Raw genomic sequence first — 18,830 nt, forward strand, 5'->3', positions numbered from 1 at the left:
TGGGGGTTGCAAAGGGACAGAGGGGACAGCAGAGCCCTCCAAGGCAAGTGCCACCAGGTCCCTGACACCTCCACTGTCCCCTCCCCAGGTGTCCCCTCCACAGCTGCAGGCACTGGTGGCCATGGTGGCCACCCTGGGCAAGCTGGTGGCGACTGTGACCAAGCCACACCGGGCCAAGTGCCTGCATGAGTCCCCAAACTCCCTGCATGAGGACCTAGAGAACTTCACCCAGATCCTGTGTAGGACCCTGAACCACAGGAGTGTCACCTCCCTGGGCCACTCTGGTGTCCCCTCCCTGGGCCAGGCCCTGGCCACCCTCAGGGCCTCCCCTGAGACCACCTGGGCTGATGTGAGAGCTGTGACCAGCACCTGGCAGGAGTCGGTGGCCAGGCTTGTGGAGAGATGGGACCGGCTGGCCAGAGAGGCCACCGAGCTCTGTGACTCCTGCAGGGAGGTGGCCACTGCTGAGGCCGCTGTTGCAGCCACCACCAAGGCCAGGGACTGGCAGGACACGGCCGCCTGCTTGGGGACAGCTCAGGAGAACATGGTGGCCATGGAACAGGAGCTGCCACTGGCCCTTGACAGGGAGGAGGGGGCTTCGACTGTGGCTGCACTCAAGGCCCGGATGGTGGTGGCCACCAACGAGATGCTGGCGGCCACCATGGCCATGGGAGAGGCTGTGGTGGCCAAGAGCCAGGCATTGATGGCCACCAGGAGGGGACAGGAGGTGGAGGCCGCCCTGGGGCTGCTGGAGCACTTGGTGGCCACCTGTGACAAAGCCACCGCCTTCCCCCGGGAGCTGCAGCGCCTGCTCAGGGACATCGTAGACACCATGGAGGGGACAGAGGAGGAGTCCCCCGATGTCCCCGAGGCTTTGCCAGCCAAGGTGGCCGTGGCTGAGCGGCTGTGGGTGGCCAACACCTGCCTGGCCAAGGATCACCTGCTAGGGGCACTTGATGACATCAACAACATCTTCAGTTGTGATTCCAGCAGCTCCAGTGCCCCTGTGGTGACTGAGAAGTGCCAAAAAGCCATCGAGGACATCCCGAAGCTGCTGTAGGGATGGTGATGTCACCACCGTGAAATTATTATGGCAGTGACATCATCGGGGACATTGCTGCTGTCACCTATGCCCTCCTCGTTCAGTATTTGAGGCAAATTTGGCAAAATTTCTGGGAATTTTCCTTGATGATGTCCCAAATCCTGATGGGAATTCCAGGGGTGATATCACTGGGGACACTCAGGGACACTCAGGGACAGGGGACAGGGGTGAATGAGTCCCCTCAGCAGCTTCCAGCTTTCCACTGTGCCTGCAGCAGAGCCGAGTCATAAACTGCAATTTTATAATTGGCTTCTGCAATTCTGCATTGCCTTTTGCACTTTTGTATTGCCTTTTACACATTGCTATTGATCACCAGAAATTTGATATGGTATTTGATACTGCTATTATCAGTGATTCCTTGTAGCTGCTGGTTGGTGCAATATAATCTATCAGTTCATGTGTGCACCATACAGCCTATAAATAAATATTTAAATAAATAAATAAATAAATGATTATTCTCTATATACATCAGACTGGTCTGTTCTGAACTCTGTGTCAGACACATTCCTTGACCCCATTGAAAGACAAGTGGTCAATAAAGCCATCCCAACATTCCTTGAGGCGAGCACAGCCAGGGAGCTGCTTCAAGGCGCTGTCACTGAGAGATTTCCCCTTGGAAACCCTGGGTGGGATGGAAATACACCCGAGCAGATGGCAAAATTAAACTGATATCAAAGCCTCGTGGAATGGGGGTTAAAACATGGGGTCTCTAAAGCTGTAAATTGGTCAGAGCTTCACCAAGTGAGGCAAAATGATGATGAATCAGCCACTGATTTTTTAAACAGGTGAAGAGAAACTGCCATCAAATATACTGATGTAGATCCTGAATCAGCTGAGGGTGAAGCTCATCTGGTTTTGTTTTGTGTGGGTCAGGCTTCAAATGATAAAAGAAGAACAGATAAAGGGAGTTGAAGACATAGATAAACTGCTGGAGGGTGCCTGGAAGGTGTTTTGAGACAGGGGCCCAACTGAAAGAGTTCATCCCAACCCAGCAAGAAGGCAGCTCAGGAAAAGTCACCCAAGAAAGCTTCCCCTGCGGAGAAGGAGCAGAGGGCATCCTGTAAGAAATGGGGGCACTGGAACAAGGACTGTCCAGTGCTGAAAGAAAAACCATCAGTCCCCAGCTGCCAGCAGAACAAACCTCAAGCAGCTCAGGCTCTGAGTGATGGGGGCCGAGGGCTGTCGTGGCATTAATTAGCATTGACTCCATGATTGCAGGAGGCTGATCAATCACCTTATCCTACCATACTGTATTGTTCTGTACTAATTAATAAACTCACGCCCTCACAGACAGTCCAATACAGACAGATCCAATTGGTCAACCAATCCAAACTCCATCACCAATTAAGATAATGGCCAGTTAAGAAAACACCCTATGGTAAACCAATCTGCATAACACATTGCGCATGTGCACAACAACAGGTGCAGCAAGGAAGCAGATAAGTGAGAGTTAAGGCCCTGGGCCTCCACACCAGTGCATCTTCCTTCTCTTCACAGCCTCCTTCTCTTCCACACAGACAAAGTTTAGGATTGATAAATCCTGGCTTGGGAGAACAACAAGGGGTGAGCAACTGGGGTTTTCTGAGAGAGGAGCCTCACTCTTTAGAATTTTTAAAAGTTTAATAAGGGATAATTAGAGACAAATCAGTAACAGCACTGGGTGCTTGGCAATGGCCAGAGGCACAATGGTTAACCACAGCAACCCTTCTTGTCTAATTTTACCATTGTATTGTTCAAATTATACACATTCAAACACTTCTTTGAACTCCTTTACATGTTCCAGGAATTCTTTAGGTTGGTCTGACCCCCAACCTGCCTTTTTAGAGTATGTGCAGGAATCGTGGGTTGTTGTTTTGAGGGTTGTGTGTCACTCCCTCACAAGGGCCCCCTGTTCTGTGGTTGCAGCAGGTGACAGTTACTGACAGTGGAAGGGTCAGTGGCAGGGGTCCTCATCACATCCCTTCCTCAAGTGTTATCTGACCAGGCAGACAGTTTTAGCTATTTCCACAAGTCCTTTAAACCAGCATTAACTATTTCACAAATATCTCTGAGTCATTCTCATTATTGTCAGTTAGTTACAAAAATAAAAGCATTAGTTATTATTTCACAACTACAGCTACTTCTGCAAAAGTTAACATTACAATGCACAACACATGGCATCCACTTTAATATTTTGGGAAAGCCAAAACTATAATGTATGTTTTTCACACTCTCCACAAACTAAAATATCATCCATAAATGATGTTCTGAGGATACGAGCTGCACAGGGGCCAGGGCATTGGCCACAAGAAGCTGACAAATCACACTATAGCAAAAGCAGTGAAAGGTGATTACAAACTGTACCATATCGAACTCTTTGTGATAAAAATAATTTTAAAACTCAATACATGAAGCAAAAGCCAACACTGCCTAGTTATTTATACCAAAGCCTGGGCAGGTTTTTCCCTTGCACGGAGCACTTGGGCCTTCCCCGGGCCCCTTCTGCCCTCCTGCAGAGCCGCTGGCATTTTCCAGCACACACAGTTTGTAACCCAGAGCCGGGTGCAGCCCCGAAGGCTCCAAGCGCCTCCTTCCAGGCTGACTCTGCAGGTGCCGAGGCTGCTCTGGGCTCTGCCAGGGCTCTGCTGGGGCTCAGCTCTGGGCCATGCTGGGCCCGCTCTCCCCTCACATGGCTCCGGGCAGCTGAGGCACAGCGGGAGAAGGAAAGGACACGTCAAGGGAGTCGAGGTTTGAGAGAATTTTTATTCCAAAAATTGTCATAACAAACAGGCTGTCCTAACTACCATAACTAAATATCAGTGCTAACTACCATAACCAACTATCAGTGCTAACTGTCATAACTAACTACCACAGCTAACTACCATAACGAACTAGCAGTGCTAACTACAATAACTAATTGTCCTAACTACTGTAACAAGGAGCTCCCTCAAGTGCTTCATCTCCTCCGCTGCTCCCTCAGTTGCTTCGCTGCAGTGATCACAGGGGTCAGGCTGGAGAGAGGCTTGGCTGATGACAAAAATGGGTGCTGTCCAAAGGATAAAAAAGAAAGAAATGGACTGTTACTTCCCAGAGTCAAGTTCCTCACAGGCTCTGTTGCAGCAGGACAAAGGGAAATGCTTTGAAACTCAAGAGAGGGAAGCAGGCTCAGATTAGATGTAAGGGAGAATTTTTTAACCAGGAGAGTGGGGGAACACTGACAGAAGGTGCCCAGAGGTGTGGGAGGTGCCTCCTCCCTGGAAACCTCCAAGCTCAGGTCGGGCAGGGCTCGGAGCCCCCTGACCTGTTGAAGATGTCCCTGCTCGCTGTGGGGCACCAGGCCCAGCTGGCCTCGAAAGGAGCCTGCCAGGCCAAAGCAGGCGAGGATTCTGCTCGCTCTGCGTGTGGAAAGCAGCGAGGCTGGAGACTGTCGGAGGGGGCCCCACAAGAAAACCCCTCCCTCGCGCTGCTGCTTGCCCTGCAGCCCTTGGCATTCACCTGCAGCAGCTCCTGGGCAGCCCAGCGCCGCTCCTCGTCCGGCTCCAGGCTGCACTCGAGGAAGTCCCGCAGCAGAGCCGACAGGCGCCGGGGCTCCTGCAGCTGCGGGGTCCCGTTCTGCCGGATCAGAGCGCGAGCCTGCAGGGAAAGCAAACTCAGCGCTCTGCCAGCTTCCTTCACACCCACACGGGCTCACATCCACCCCGGGTCCTCAGCCCCAGCGGCACTTTCCTCCCTGACAGAGATGCTGCTCACAGCTCATTTTTCTGTGCCAGCCAAAAAACCCAAACCCTGGGGCTGCCACAGCCACTGCAACATCCAAATGATCTCTCCCTGAGAGCCAGTTTCATTGGCTGACTCTGTCAGTAGGAACCCCCATCAGAAATAGCACATTTTGCTTCTCCAAATGTGGACACCAGCTGTACAGGCCATTTTCCAGAGTCAGTGTGGTCTGCCTGGGTTATTTCAAAGGATTCTTACATCAAGTGCATCTGCAGTGCCACTGACACTCAAGTGAATGCATTCCTGATGCCCCATCCCAGAAACTGCCAGGCCAGAAACAGGAGGTTTGTGATGCTGAAAGCTCAGCTTTGGTGACACAGAGAAAGTAGCTTGGACTAGGAAAGAAATATGTTAGACTATGGGGATGTTAAACAATCATCCTCAGGTTTTCAACAAGTTTCACAGTGAGAAGAATCAGGGGGGAGATCATCTTGTAAAATGTCTTCTAGAAGCTCCTGCAGAAATCTTGTTGGGTTTGGGGATGGGATGTGGGGTTGGGTTGGGCTTTTCTTGCAAGATAACATTAGAGCTGATGCACTTGCTTCACATTTCCATGTCATCCTCAGAGCCAGAAGAGCTGCAACAACGTAAATCCCAAAGCAAATTGTTGCTGGAGACTGCAGAATATTCGTCTGTGTTGAGGCTGGAGTCCTCTGGGAATTCCCTTCCCATGTGCAGAAACCTCCAGCTGCTGCTCCCAGGGCAGGGTCCCCCTGTGCTCACAGGCCTCTGCAACCACTGGAGAATTTGCCTCTTACCATGGCCCCCGTTTCCCTGAAGTAAGGAGGTTCTCCTTCCACCATCTCGATGGTCACAATGCCAAAGGCCCAGATGTCCACCTTGGGGCCATAAGGAGATCTGGTCACAACTTCTGGGGCCATCCAGTGAGCAGTGCCCACCATGGAGCTGCGCCGGTCCTGCTCAGGGCTGAGCTGAGCGCAGAGGCCAAAATCAGCTGAGGACAGAAACAAACCCTGTCAAAGGCAGATGGAATGAGGAAACCAAGCACAAAGATTCCCCACTCTCCATCTGAGAATGCAGTAGTGAAGTCAGCTGGGAAAGTCCTCAGGGCTGTAGCCAAGGAAAGATGGAACTGGACCCTTAGAGAAACCCTCAGCTTTCATGCAGTGGCTTTTACTGATTCCCTTGGAGCTTTAGATTCCCACTGCTGCCCCTCTGGAAGGGCCAGAGCCAGAGCAAAGGCACTGCTGGCACCCTGCTCCTCTCCTGAGCTCTCTGCAGGGGCAGCCGCTCTCAGCTGGCAGCAGGGCCCGGGCAGTGCCCCCAGCAGCCCTTGTGGGGCTCTGGCCTCACTGGGAAGCAGCCCCACAGCCGCAGCCCGGGAGCGCCGTGCCTGGCCAGGAACACCCACCCAGCCTGACAGAGCCGTCCATTCCCAGGAGGATGTTGGAGCTCTTCAGATCCCTGTGAATCACCCAGTTGGCATGGAGGAAATCCAGGCCCTGCAGACACTGAGAGAGAACAAGAAACACCAGGGTAAAAAACAATGGCCGGAATATATCACACCAGAAAGGACAGTTCAGAATTCTGCCAGCAGCAGCTTTGCTGGGAGAGGCCAGGAGTGCAGTGCACACAAGCTCCAGGCAAACGGTGCAAGGCAAATCTGAGAAGAGCAAATCAAATCAAAAAAGGACAGAGAGTACCACAACAGCAGGAGAGAGAGCAAGAACAGAGTAGAAGTGCAGTGATGCTTGCAGGCCATTCACTGCAGAGACTCTTTCTTCTCCAGCTCATGAAAAAAGCACAGAAACAAAGCCCTGAGCACGGAGCCACTCCTGTTCTCATGCCTGTTTGGAAGGACCATCGTGTCCCAGGCATGGGAGGGACAAGCAGGATCCCTCACCTCCCGACTGACAGCTGCCATCTCTCCTTCAGCCATGCGTGTCTGTCTGACAACGTCCTGCAAAGTTCCTCCATCCATGTATTCCATCACCAGCCACAGCTTTCCATCAACAAGGAAGCTGGAAGAGGAAAACAATGGCATGGAGATGAATGGGCAGTGCTCAATTCCCCCATGGAAAAGCCCGGATGGAGTTTTGTTTCCAGGTCACTTGTCAGTGAGGACAGAATCAGATGGAGAGACATTCCTGCCAGGCTGCCCAGCCCTTGGAATCTGCACAGTCTAAAGGAGAAGGAGACACCTGTGATAAAGGACAGGCCTTAGATGGCAAGCAGGTGAAAAATGCAGGTTAGCAACAGCCCAGATCAATGTGGAACCACAACACTTGCCCCCAGCTGGTTCAGCTTCTGAACTCCTCAGTTCCACCATTCCCTCCAGAACAAGGCAAAACAACTGCCAGGGTTATGCAGGGGAGGAGGCCGTGCAGCACTTGGGACAAAAGCAGTCAGAAAACCTTTCAGAAAGTCCCTTCAGAAACAGGCAAGGCCAGTGAAAAATGGGCAAATGAGGCATTGCTGGAAACAAGAACCTGGTCTGCCTGCCATCTGTAGCAATGGAAAAGGGCTGGGAAGAAGAAGCCAAGGGAAATAATTTCTGCTGTGGTTCATCAGCACTTGTTGGGAGACACAGCAAACGGGGTCAACTTGAAGGAAAAACCAAAGCAAAGCAACAAAAGCACACACAGGGAGTGAACTGCCAGGCTGTTGTTTGGGGAAGATGTGGCTGGGTCAGGCATTTTCAAAACAGGCTACAGACTCGGGATGCCAGGAAAGGTTAACGCAGGGCCCGGGCACGGGATGAGAGCTGAAGCACTCACCTGTCCAAAGAGTTGACAATGTTGGGGTTCTTCTTGTCCTTCAGGAGCAGGATCTCATTCACAGCTCGTTCCCTGTTCTGCCCTCGGAGACTCATTTTCTTTATGGCCACCTGAAGGGACATGGCAGCCCTTGAACTGCAGGAGTCTGTGGCAGGAGGCCACAGCAAACACAGAGCGAGTCTGTTTGGAGTGACGGAGCCGGGCTGTGCCAAACTGCCTTGGGATGGGACACCAGAGCTCAGCAAGTGCCATTCCCACAGCCCATTGCTCTGCCAGCTGGGGGCTGCTCACAGGACACATGGCCAGAGACATTTGGCCTTGCAAGCCCTGCAGAAATGGTCCCTCAGCTGTCAGCCTCAAAGCTCTAACAACATCCTCTGCACCTACAGTCTGCTCAAATGGCCTCAACACTCTCATTATTATTATTCAAACCCATTTGGAAAGCAGGAGGTAATTCTGGTTCTGTGAAAACAGAGCAAAACAGCCAGGAACCCTTTAGCAGTTCTATGGGATTTGGTCATGATTTCAGATGCAACTGCTCTGTTTGGGATTGCACAACAAAGCAAATACGCATAACCATTGCTCAGGTGATTCCTGTCACAGGCTGTCACTGACACCAGACCCAAACACCACTGCAGGGTTTGAGAGAGAGCTTTGCTCTGGACATCCATCTTTTCATTTCTCTCCCTCTCTCTGTGAACTGCTGAAGTAGGACTAAAACCCCAAATTGAGCCCAAGCAGGATCTCTCCCTAATGAGGCCTTGAGGCTCTCTTTGAAGATGAAAGACAGGATGGAAATACTGCTAAATAGTGTTCCTGTCTGAGGCTGGGGTGAAGATAAATTGGGCCTCAGTCTCCAGCAGCTGATGCATTCACACTTTTAGATATGCAGACCAAGCCAGTGCGTCCTGCTCTGACAGACACCGCTGCCCTCCTTGCATTCCTTTGGCACTTCAGAAGGACCAAGTCTGTCCCAGCTGTGCTCTGCAGGCTGACACTGCTCTGCCTTCAGAGGAGCAGCCTGGGCACGAAAGCTATGCTGGCCCCCAAAGCTGCAGCCACAGCTCCCAGCAGAGGGGAAAGCCCTGGAGAGCTGCCAGGCGTGCTGGGCGTGTTGACACTGACCTCTCCTCCAGTGGCCCTGTCCAGTCCTTTGTAAACGGTTCCGAAAGCCCTGGAGACAAAACAGCAGAGAAGAAAGAAGCAGCGCTTTAGGCCCTGGCAGTGAAAGCCAGCCCAGACAGGAGATCTCTGCTGCCTGCAGCCTTCACAAACACCTGGGTGCATCGACCCTTCCAACAACAGCACAGCAGCCACCAGCCCTCTGCCATGCAAGGTGTGCAAGAGAAAACTGAGACCCAGCACGAAGGAATTGGGCTGGAGCAAATCCCAAATGTCCACCCTGAACTGCTTTAGTTCAAAACCTAGGAGGGGAAATGGGGGTCTAAAGAACTGGAAAAGAATGCATTTCATCCTTTTCCATGTCCGTCCTAAGACCTGCTGGTTCCACAAGGGCTCTGCCATCAGGCAGGTGATGCAGTTTCCCCCAGAGTGCATCAGCTCTGTGTCTGTTACTGAATGGATGGGGTCTGTTACCTGTGCTAGAATAGAGCCCTTATTAGTTCACCTCTGGTTTCTGTTTCTAAACCTTTAGGTTGATCATTCTGACCCGTGGATATTTTTCAAAGGAAAATATTTGAAAGAAATCTTCTTGAGAATTGCTTTCTGACAGTCATCAGATGGTGAGTTGCTCTTTTAGGCAATCCAATTCCAGGGACAGAAGATCTTCCAGGTCCTGCTCCGTGCTGCAGGCAGGACACTGCCAGCCTCAGGGGGCTCTGACGATGCCTCCTGACCACAGTTATCAATTCTGATCAGGACTGCGAGACAGCAGGATGGTAGCCCAGTGTCTGAAGGTGTTTGGAGCTCTCCTGACTTCTCACTGGATCCTGCACCAGCACAACCCCTGGCCCTGCTTGTGCAGAAGTCGCTGCCGTGCCCTTACCCTTGGCCAATCTGCTCCAGCTCCAGGTATTTCTCGGCAGGCTCCGCCTCGCTCACGGTGTTCCCTGAAAGAAACCACGTGGAAGACGCTCCCTCCCAGAGTGAGACCCCGCCCTGCAGCAGAGCCAGAACGCAGCCCCACTCCCTGGGGCCGTGAGCCCCTTGGTCTCAGCTGGGGAAGGACAAGAAATGGCTCGGTGACATTCAGCTGCAGAGCAACCCTGGGTGCAGCTGATGCCGAGACACACACACAGCGCCCTGCTCGGGCACCCAGGGACAGAGCAGACGTACTCAGCTGCATCAGGCACCACTCCCCTCTCCCCTCTGGCTGCAGGGCTGTGCTGCTGTCAGAATGCTCAGCCCAGGATCCCACAGAGGAGGGAGGTTCTTCATCCTCTTCCCAAAATTCTTCAGCTTCTCCATCCTCTTCCCAAAACACTGCCGGTTCGCCATCATCTTTCCAAGCCAGGGGATGTTTGCTGTCCACTTCCCATGCTGGGAGATGTTCACTCTCCTCTTCCCAAGACACAGGATGTCCTCCATCCTCATCCCACACCGGGAGATGTCTGCTGTCCTCATCCCATGCCTTGGGAGCTTGGCCATCCTCGTCCCACTCCGGGAGATGTCCACTGTCCTTGTCCCAATCCGCAGGAGCCTCGCTGTTGCATTCCCACACCACGGGATGTTTGACCTCGTCTCCCAGAACAGTGGGAAGCTCACTGCTGTCTTCCTCCTCTTTGGCCTCCTCTTTGGAAGCAGAGGGAGCCACAGGAGGTGCTGGTGCTGCTTTGTGCCCTGTGGACAAACGGCAGCGTGAGGGACGGGAAGTTCTACCTCAGTTCTCACCTTATTTATCCTCAGCTGCACATCCAGCTGCACTAAGCAGAAATTGGGTTTGGAGCTGTTCCAACTAACAATGGGCTAAAGTTGACATTGCCACTTATTGCTGGGAATTCAACATTCCACCATGGCTAAAGCCAGCCAGCAATCCTCTGCCTGCAAAGCCAGACCTGCAGCTCTTCAAAAGCTCTTCAGCAGAAAAGGAGAAAACTGACTGGGATCCCATTGATGCTGCTGCTGCTGAGACACTGACAGGAACTTTCCTTCAGCCTCCCAGGCTGGCACTCAGCTGCCACATGCCAAGCTCACCACTTGCTGCACAATTCCAAACACCAAAGGTTCCTTTCCCACTCACCGAAGGAGGAGCTGCTCGGGATCCACAGAAGAAGTGCCCTGAAATGGGAGAGGGAACATGAACCAGATGCTGTTAGGAGAAAAAATGCCTGTGGTGGGAAATGCCACGGAGCAAGGCAACCCCAAGAGAGCATTTTGCTTTCACAGCATCCCTGCAGGAGCCACAGTCCCTTCCCACAGCAAGCAAGAGAACAGCACAAAATACTGGGCTGGGTCAGTTCTTGGCCGGAGCAGCAAACGGAGGGAGTTCCAGGCTCTGCTGGCACAGACTCCCTGCCTGAGGGAACAGAACCCCCCAGGGCCCATTACAAATGCCGTGCACGCCCCCCTGGCTGCAGACACCCCCTTTTTCAGCTGCAGCTGCTGGCAGGAACTCTCCCAAAGAAATGGTGTCTTCATGGAAGTTTGGTTCCAAAGTCAGCTCAGCTCCAGAGGAAGAACCCAAAGGACACAGCAAGCCCAAAGCCACAGATGCTGCAGCGAGGGAAAGCCTCGACTTACGTGCCAAGTGGGTTAAAAAATACCCCGAATAAGCCACCGAGTACAGAGTGCAAACTGCAGCAGCCACGTGCTGGATCATTTTGGCTGCGCTGCACACGTCTGCTGCCTGTAGCCCTGTGAGCACTGAAGGACACCCGTCAGGGCTGGGCTGGCTGCTGAGAATGCCTCGGGCAGGAGGATCCTCTGGCAGCGAGCCCAGAGCCACTCAGGGCACTGAGGCCTCCGTGTCCCACAGCAACGGGAACACCACGGGGACATGGCACTGCTCCTGTGACACCACAGCAGCAGCTCACACAGAAACCGCCTGGAAGGTTCTCCTGTGTCACAGAGGAGCACAAAGATCCCTCCCAGGGCACAGCCTATTGCCCAAAGGATGCCAGAGGAACTCGGAAAATGCAGCACACAAGGACACCCCATAGCCCAGCCTGAACACTGAGGAGGAACAAGGACTGCACCAAACCAAAGGAAACGTGACCTTTAGTCACTGATACTTCTGACTAAAAGCAGCAAGCCTTGTTCCATCGGGGATCTTTGTTCTAGTTCTAAAAACAAGTAAGGGTCTCCACTCTAAATACACAGATGGCAGGAACTGGGGAGGAGGTGGGATTAGGAAGGAGGAGGAGGGAGAGAGGAAAAGGAGGAGTAGGAAGAGGAGGAGCAGGAGCAGGAACAGGAGGTTCCAGTGTCTCCTGTGGCCACAGGCACAGGACCATCGCCCCCACCTCGTCCTGCAGGTGAAAGGGGAGGGGGAGCTTGTCCCAAATCTATCAGGGGGGCCCTGAGAGGGTTTTTTATTGGGGTGTGTTTGGAGCTTGCAGATTGTGGATTTGAGCCCCAAATATCATCTCCCATCCCTGGGAGGTTTTTTTCTCTGTTTGTGTAGGTTTGGATCTTGCAGGACCCGATGGCTGAGCCCCTTGGGGGGATCTTTGGGGGTCCACGTAGCCATTGCCCAGTATGGGCAGGGGAGGACATTGGTGCTGGGGATCCCTGGGAGAGCAGAGGAGGGGAACCCCTGGGACTCCCAGAGTGGGGAGAGCAGAGAGGGGTGATCCCAGAGCTGGGGAACCGTGGCTGGCTGGAAAGTGGGAGAACCTGGAGAGGAGGGACCCCTGGGACTCCTGGGATCTCAAAGCAGAGCATCAGGGGAGAAGGGACCCCATGGACCCACAAAAGCCCCTGGATCATCCCTAAGAAGGATGCTGGAGAAAGGGGAAGCCCTGGAGCCATTGGACCCCCATCATCCCAAGGAAAGGAAAACTCTGGAACCCCAAAAGTGGAGAGATCAGTGATAGGGAACTCCTGGGAGAGATTTTTGGGCTGAATCTTGACATTGTGGAGATTTTCATGGACACAAGACCCCTGCTGACTTCCAGAGATGGACTTGGCCACGGGGATCCTCTACTCCAAGGCGCTCCCACCTTGGTTTCCCCCAAACCAGGATCTGTCATTGCCAAGCTGTGGCCGGATGGAGGAGGAGGAAAAACCTCAGAGATCCCTCATGTGGAGGGGCTGCAAACCCAGCCCAGGGAGCTGCAGGGAGGAAAGAGCCCCCCTGTTGGGGAAGATGCAACAGGAAAGCCTTACAAATATGATTGCCTGGCAAAAGATTTTGAGAATATAGAAACTATAAGCGAGATTGAAATGAAAGCAGACTTTGAGATCCCTTAGTTAATGAACAACAGGAAAACAATGTTGTGGCCAGCTGAAGGTAATCTCCTTTGGATGATACAGGACCCTCTGCAAGTAGGCAGGTCCAAGGGTCTGAGCAGACCCTGCCAGCTTGGCAGAAGGGGTCCAAAGAGTAGTTTTTAGGGTTTAAAATGTAGCATAGTATGGTAATGTAGTGATTCTTATAGGCTGTATGTAAATGCTATAGGATTTGTATGCTGTACTAGATTGGTTAGTGAGAATCAGAATATCCAACACAGAAGATGATTTATTGTATTGTAACGGGAACTTCGCGCTCTTGCTTTTACTCTTGCGCTCTTACTCTTACTCTTGCTCTCTTGCTCTTACTTACTTTTCTATGCTCTTAGCTCTTGCCTTTTACGTTATTACCCTCTCATCCTCTCTCTTCTCTCGGGCCTGCTCCGAGCTGCAGCTGGCAGCTCCCAGCAGGGCCCTGCACCCACGCCCTTTGCAATAAACCGCAAGTTCCACGATCTGGCTTCAGAGATCTCTCGTCTCCGTCCGTCCCGACCGTGCTACCTCCGTCTCGCCTACACCCCCCTGAGGCAGGAAGGTGTCCGGAGATCCAGCCGGAGCTCAGAGCTGGTGGAGAACCCTCATGACAGGGAGAAGCCACACAAGTGCTTGGAGTGTGGGAAGGGTTTCAGCCACAGCTCTAGCCTGATGGAACACCAGAACATCCACGCTGGGGAGAGGCCCTGTGAGTGTGGGGAATGTGGGAAGAGATTCAGTGGGACCTCTGACCTCAGCAAGCACCACAAGATCCACACTGGGGAACGGCTCCATGAGTGCTTGGAATGTCAGAAGAGCTTCAGGTGGAATTCAGAGATCGTCACTCACACTCACCAGCACTTCCACATCAGGGAGAGGCCCTGCAAGTGTCCCGAGTGTGGGAGGAGCTTTGTGCGCTGCTCCAGCTCCATCCCCCATGGGAGGATCCGCGCTGGATGATCCCCAGTGTCCCCCGTTGGGCAGAGCCCCGGTGACCCCCGATCCGGGTGATCCCTGTTGGGTGGGGGAAGGTGTTGGAGAGATTTCTTTGCCCTCTCCTTGTGCTGCTGTGATTTGGTTGGTAATAAATTCCCTCCGTGTGCCCAGGCCGGGTCTGTTGTGCCCGTGTCGGATTTGCTGAGGGATCTCTCCCGGTCCTTGTCCCCACGGAGGAACCCTCGGTTCCATTTTCTGTCCCTGTGCGGCTGCGGGGGGCAGGGACAGAGCGGCTCTGGGGGTCCCTGGCATCGGGCCAGCGTCACCGCTCGCCACGGGCACCCCGGAGATCCCGCGAACCTGGGCACACATTTCTGGGCTCACCTGAGCTCCCACCTGCCCAGCGCCCCAAGGTTCCCCCTCCCCCAAAAATCCCCCAGCCCGGGGCTGCAGCCTCCCGGAAAGGCCTCAGCCAATCCCAGCGCAGGCAGAAGGCGGCGCAGCCAATGAAAGCGCGGGGCGTTGGATTGCCTCATCGGTTGCCGGGCAGAGCCCGTGGCCAATCGCTCCCCAGCAGTGGCGGGAGCCAATGAGAGCGCGCGGCGCTGCCGAGCCCGCCCCGCTCCGGACTGGTGCTCCCAGCGCAGCGCGGCTGCTTCGGGGCTGCGGCCCCTGCCCGGCGCTGGCCGTGGGGCGAGGGGCGGCAGCCGGGGCCGGACTGGTGGCACTGGTGGTGCTGGGAGCCCCCCCGGCTGCGGGCGCGGAGCTCTCGGGTGAGCGGGGGGGACGGGAGGCGGTGGGACGGTGGGGGGGAGAAGGGGGAAAAGGGGAGGGGAGTCCCGAAAACTTAGACCGAGGGGCCTGGGGATTCACGGATTTGTGGGAAAATGGGGAAATGGGACCCCAGAAGTGATTTGGAGAGCGGCCGGAGGTGGTAGGGGAGAGGATGGGAAAGGGGAAATGGGGGAAGGGTGGCAAAGAGGAAGCGGCAGTGCGGGCAGGAGGGTCCTGTGGCGGCCGTGGGGCACAGGGGATGCAGAGTGGGGATCTGAGGTGGCCCCCAGAGCTCTGGTGCTGCTGGGTGCGCATCCCCTGACCTGGGTCCTGCACTCACAGGGGTGTTCCAGTTCATGGGAAAGTCCGAGTGTCATTTCATTAACAGTACGGAGAAGATGAGGTTCGTGGCGAGGTACATCTACAACCGGGAGCAGTTCCTGATATTGGACAGCGACGTCGGGGTGTACGTGGGGTTCACCCCTATGGGGAGATGAATGCCAAGCGCTTGTACAGCCACCCGGTTCAGATGGTGGACACGCTCTGCCGGCGAAACTACGAGCTTTATGCCCCGTTCACAACGGTGGAGCGCCGAGGTGAGCGCGGGGCAGAGCGCGTCCCCTCGGGCCCTGCCCTGCCAATGACCCTGGAGCTCCTGAAATTCCCAGAATCCCTCGAATTTGGGAATCACCCCAGAGGCCGCAGCCCTCCTTGTGCCCATCACCGGGACATCCTCTCCCTCCCAGTGACCTCCCCCGCCGTGGCTCCTCCAGCCCATCTCAGCCCATCCCAGTCCATCCGAGTCCATCCCGGTCACTCCCAGCGCTCCACGGCGCGTCCATCTCGGTTGAGCGTGGAGATAACGCCTCTCAGCCAATCAGAGCGCGTCGCTCCGATGACCCATCTGTTGCTAGGAAGATTAGATTAGAGGGCCCTGCGCTGGACTGGGCCTCGCAGCGCCGCGCACGTCATTCCCAGTTCCATCCCAGTTCCTCCCAGTCCATTCCCAGATCCCTCCCAGTGCCTCCTCAGTCCCTCCCACTTCATTCCCACTTCATTCCCAGAGCACCATCCTCAATCCGAGGGACGCTCACCCCCTCCCATTTCTCTCAGTGCCATCCCAGTCCCTCCCAGTCCATTCTCAGTCGCTCCCAGTCCCTCCCCAGTCCGCCTCCAGTCCCAGAGCACCATCCTCAATCCGAGGGACACTCACCCCCTCCCATTTCTCTCAGTGCCATCCCAGTCCCTCCCCAGTCCCCCTCCAGTCCATTCCCGTACATTACCATTGAATTCCCACTCCATTCCCAGTCCATCCCCAGTCCCTCCCAGTCCATTCCCAGTCCCTCTCCTGCCCACCCCAGCCCTCCCCTCTCCCAGTGCCCCCCAGCTGATCCCAGTATGTCCCTGCTCTCTCTCTCTCTCCCCCAGTGCCCCCCAGTGTTTCCATCTCGCTGGCACCCCCCTCGAGCTCCCAGCCCAGCCCCAGCCGCCTGCTCTGCTCCGTCATGGATTTCTACCCTGCCCGCATCCAGGTGAGGTGGTTCCAGGGCCAGCAGGAGCTCTCGGAGCACGTGGTGGCCACCGACGTGGTCCCCAACGGGGACTGGACCTACCAGCTCCTGGAGCTGCTGGAAACGCTCCCCCCCGGCGCGGGCTCACCTACACCAGCCAGGTGGAGCACGTCAGCCTGGAGCAGCCCCTGAGCTGCACTGGGATACGGGGGAGCCCCCGGGGGCACTGGGAGAGCCACTGGGCTGAGCTGGGAGCCACTGGGAGGGAGCTGGGCTGGAACTGGGAGAGGGGCTGGGGGCTGGGCAAGGGCTGGGAAGGGGTTTAGGCGATGCTGGGGAGGGTGGGGTGGGGTTGGGGGGGTCCTGGTGGGCACTGGGAGTTTGGGGATTTAGGCGATGCTGGGTAGGACTGGGAGGGGGTTTCGGGTGCTGGGTGTGACTGGGAGGGAGTTTGGGGGTCCTGGGTGTGACTGCGAGAGGCTTTGGGGGTCCTGCAGCCCTGGGGGGACACTGGGAGGGGGCTGTGGGATCCTGGGAGGGACGGGAGGGGCTTTGGTGACTCCCGGGGAGCCCAACAAGGGATCGGGGGGAGGTTTCAGGGGGTCCTGGCCGGGCCGGGGGCCACAGGGAGGGCGCTGCGAGGGGCTGGGGGTGTCGGTGAGAGGTTTTGGGGGTGCTGAGCCCTGCCGACCCCCCAGAGATGCCACCGGACGCCGCCCGCAGCAAGATGCTGACGGGCATCAGGGGCTTTGTCTTGGGCTTCGTCTTCCTGGCGCTGGGGCTCGGCTTCTACCTGCGCAAGAAGGTGAGGGAGGGTCCCGGGGCTCATGTCCCCCCCGGCCCGGAGCGTGTGCGCTCCCCTTGGGGCCCCCCAGCCCGGTGTCACCCCCTTTTCTCTGCCCGCAGAGCTCCTGAGCCGCCGGCGGCCGCAGCCCCTCCCCGTGGGCTCGGGCCCCGCCGGGACCCCCCGCTCCGTCCCCGCTCAGCTGATTTTGGGGGGGTCCCTTGTGTCCCCCCAGCCCCGCCGGCGCTCTGCCCCCACCCAGTGCCCGCTCCCAGTGCTCCCAATAAAGCTTCCCAGTTGGCCCAGGTGTCGTCTGTTGGGGGGCGATGGGGAAGGGTTGGGGGGTGGGGGGGGCGAAGGGACGGATTTGGGAAAAGGGAGGGGGACAAAGGGTGGGGGCTGGGCCCGGGGGGAGCGGGAGGACGGATGGAGGAGGAGGAGGAAGGAGCGGTTGAAGGGCCTGAGAGAGAAGGGGAAGAAGGCGGGATGAGGAAGGGGGAGAAGCGGGAGGAGCGATGGAACCGAGGGAGGAGGGGCGGGAGGAAGAGGAGGGGGAGATGAGGAAGAGGAGCGGAAACAAGAGAATCAGCGGCGATCCTCCGGCCTTCCTCCAGGTGTCCACGGGGGGAGCCAGGAAGATGTGAAGCCCCCAGCCAGGTGTGTTCCCAACACGGGTGATCCGCCCACCGGGGATCACCCAGCGCGGATCTGCGGGCAGCGATCCCTCCTTCCTCCTCCTCCTCCTCCATCTCTCCTCCCGCTCCCCCTGGGCCCAGCCCCTGCCGGACCTGAGCTTGGAGGTTTCCAGGGAGGAGACACCTCCCTCATCTCTGGCCACTCTCCTGGTTAAAAAATTCTCCCTTACATCTAATCTGAGGCTGCTCCCCTCTCTTGAGTTTCAAAGCATTTCCCTTTGTCCTGCTGCAACAGAGCCTGTGAGGAACTTGACTCTGGAAAGTAACAGTTCATTTCTTTCTTTTTTATCCTTTGGGCAGCACCCATTTTAGTCATCAGCCAAGCCTCTCTCCAGCCTGACCCCTCTGATCACTGCAGCGAAGCAACTGAGGGAGCAGCAGAGGAGATGAAGCACTTGAGGACAGCCTTTAGTTACAATAGTTAGGACAACTAGTTAGTTATGGTAGTTAGCACTGGTAGTTATTTATGGTAGTTAGCATTGCTAGTTGGTTATGGTAGTTAGGACAGCCTGTTTGTTACGGCAGTTTTTGGAATAAAAACTCTCTCAAACCTCGACTCCCTTGACGTGTCCCTTCCTTCTCCCGCTGTGCCTCAGCTGCCCGGAGCCATGTGAGGGGAGAGCGGGCCCAGCCCGGCCCAGAGCTGAGCCCCAGCAGAGCCCTGGCAGAGCCCAGAGCAGCCTCGGCACCTGCAGAGTCAGCCTGGAAGGAGGCGCTTGGAGCCTTCGGGGCTGCACCCGGCTCTGGGTTACAAACTGTGTGTGCTGGAAAATGCCAGCGGCTCTGCAGGAGGGCAGAGGGGGCCCGGGGAAGGCCCAAGTGCTCCGTGCAAGGGAAAAACCTGCCCAGGCTTTGGTATAAATAACTAGGCAGTGTTAGCTTTTGCTATTATGTATGGACTTGTGCAAATTATTCTTAATCACAGCGAGTTTGATATGGTACAGTTTGTAATCCCTTTTCACTGCTTTTGAGATAGTATAATTTGTTCAGCTTTTTGTTGCCAATGCCCTGGCCCCTGTGTAGCTCCTATCCTCAGAACATGGATGATATTTTAGTTTATGGACAGTGTGAAAAACACACATTATAGTTTTGGCTTTCCCAAACTATTAAAGTGGATGCCATGTGTTGTGCATTGTAATGTTAACTTTTGCA

At 55.5% G+C, this 18,830-nt stretch overlaps 1 pseudogene; it reads left to right on the forward strand.

The window, feature by feature from the left end:
- The first annotated feature begins 14,503 nt into the window (after nt 1-14,503).
- LOC132340494 (class II histocompatibility antigen, B-L beta chain-like) lies at nt 14,504-17,285 on the forward strand (annotated as a pseudogene).
- The last annotated feature ends 1,545 nt before the right edge of the window (nt 17,286-18,830 follow it).

Source organism: Haemorhous mexicanus, chromosome 32, assembly GCF_027477595.1.
Source record: "Haemorhous mexicanus isolate bHaeMex1 chromosome 32, bHaeMex1.pri, whole genome shotgun sequence".
Classification (NCBI taxonomy): Eukaryota; Metazoa; Chordata; class Aves; order Passeriformes; family Fringillidae; genus Haemorhous; species Haemorhous mexicanus.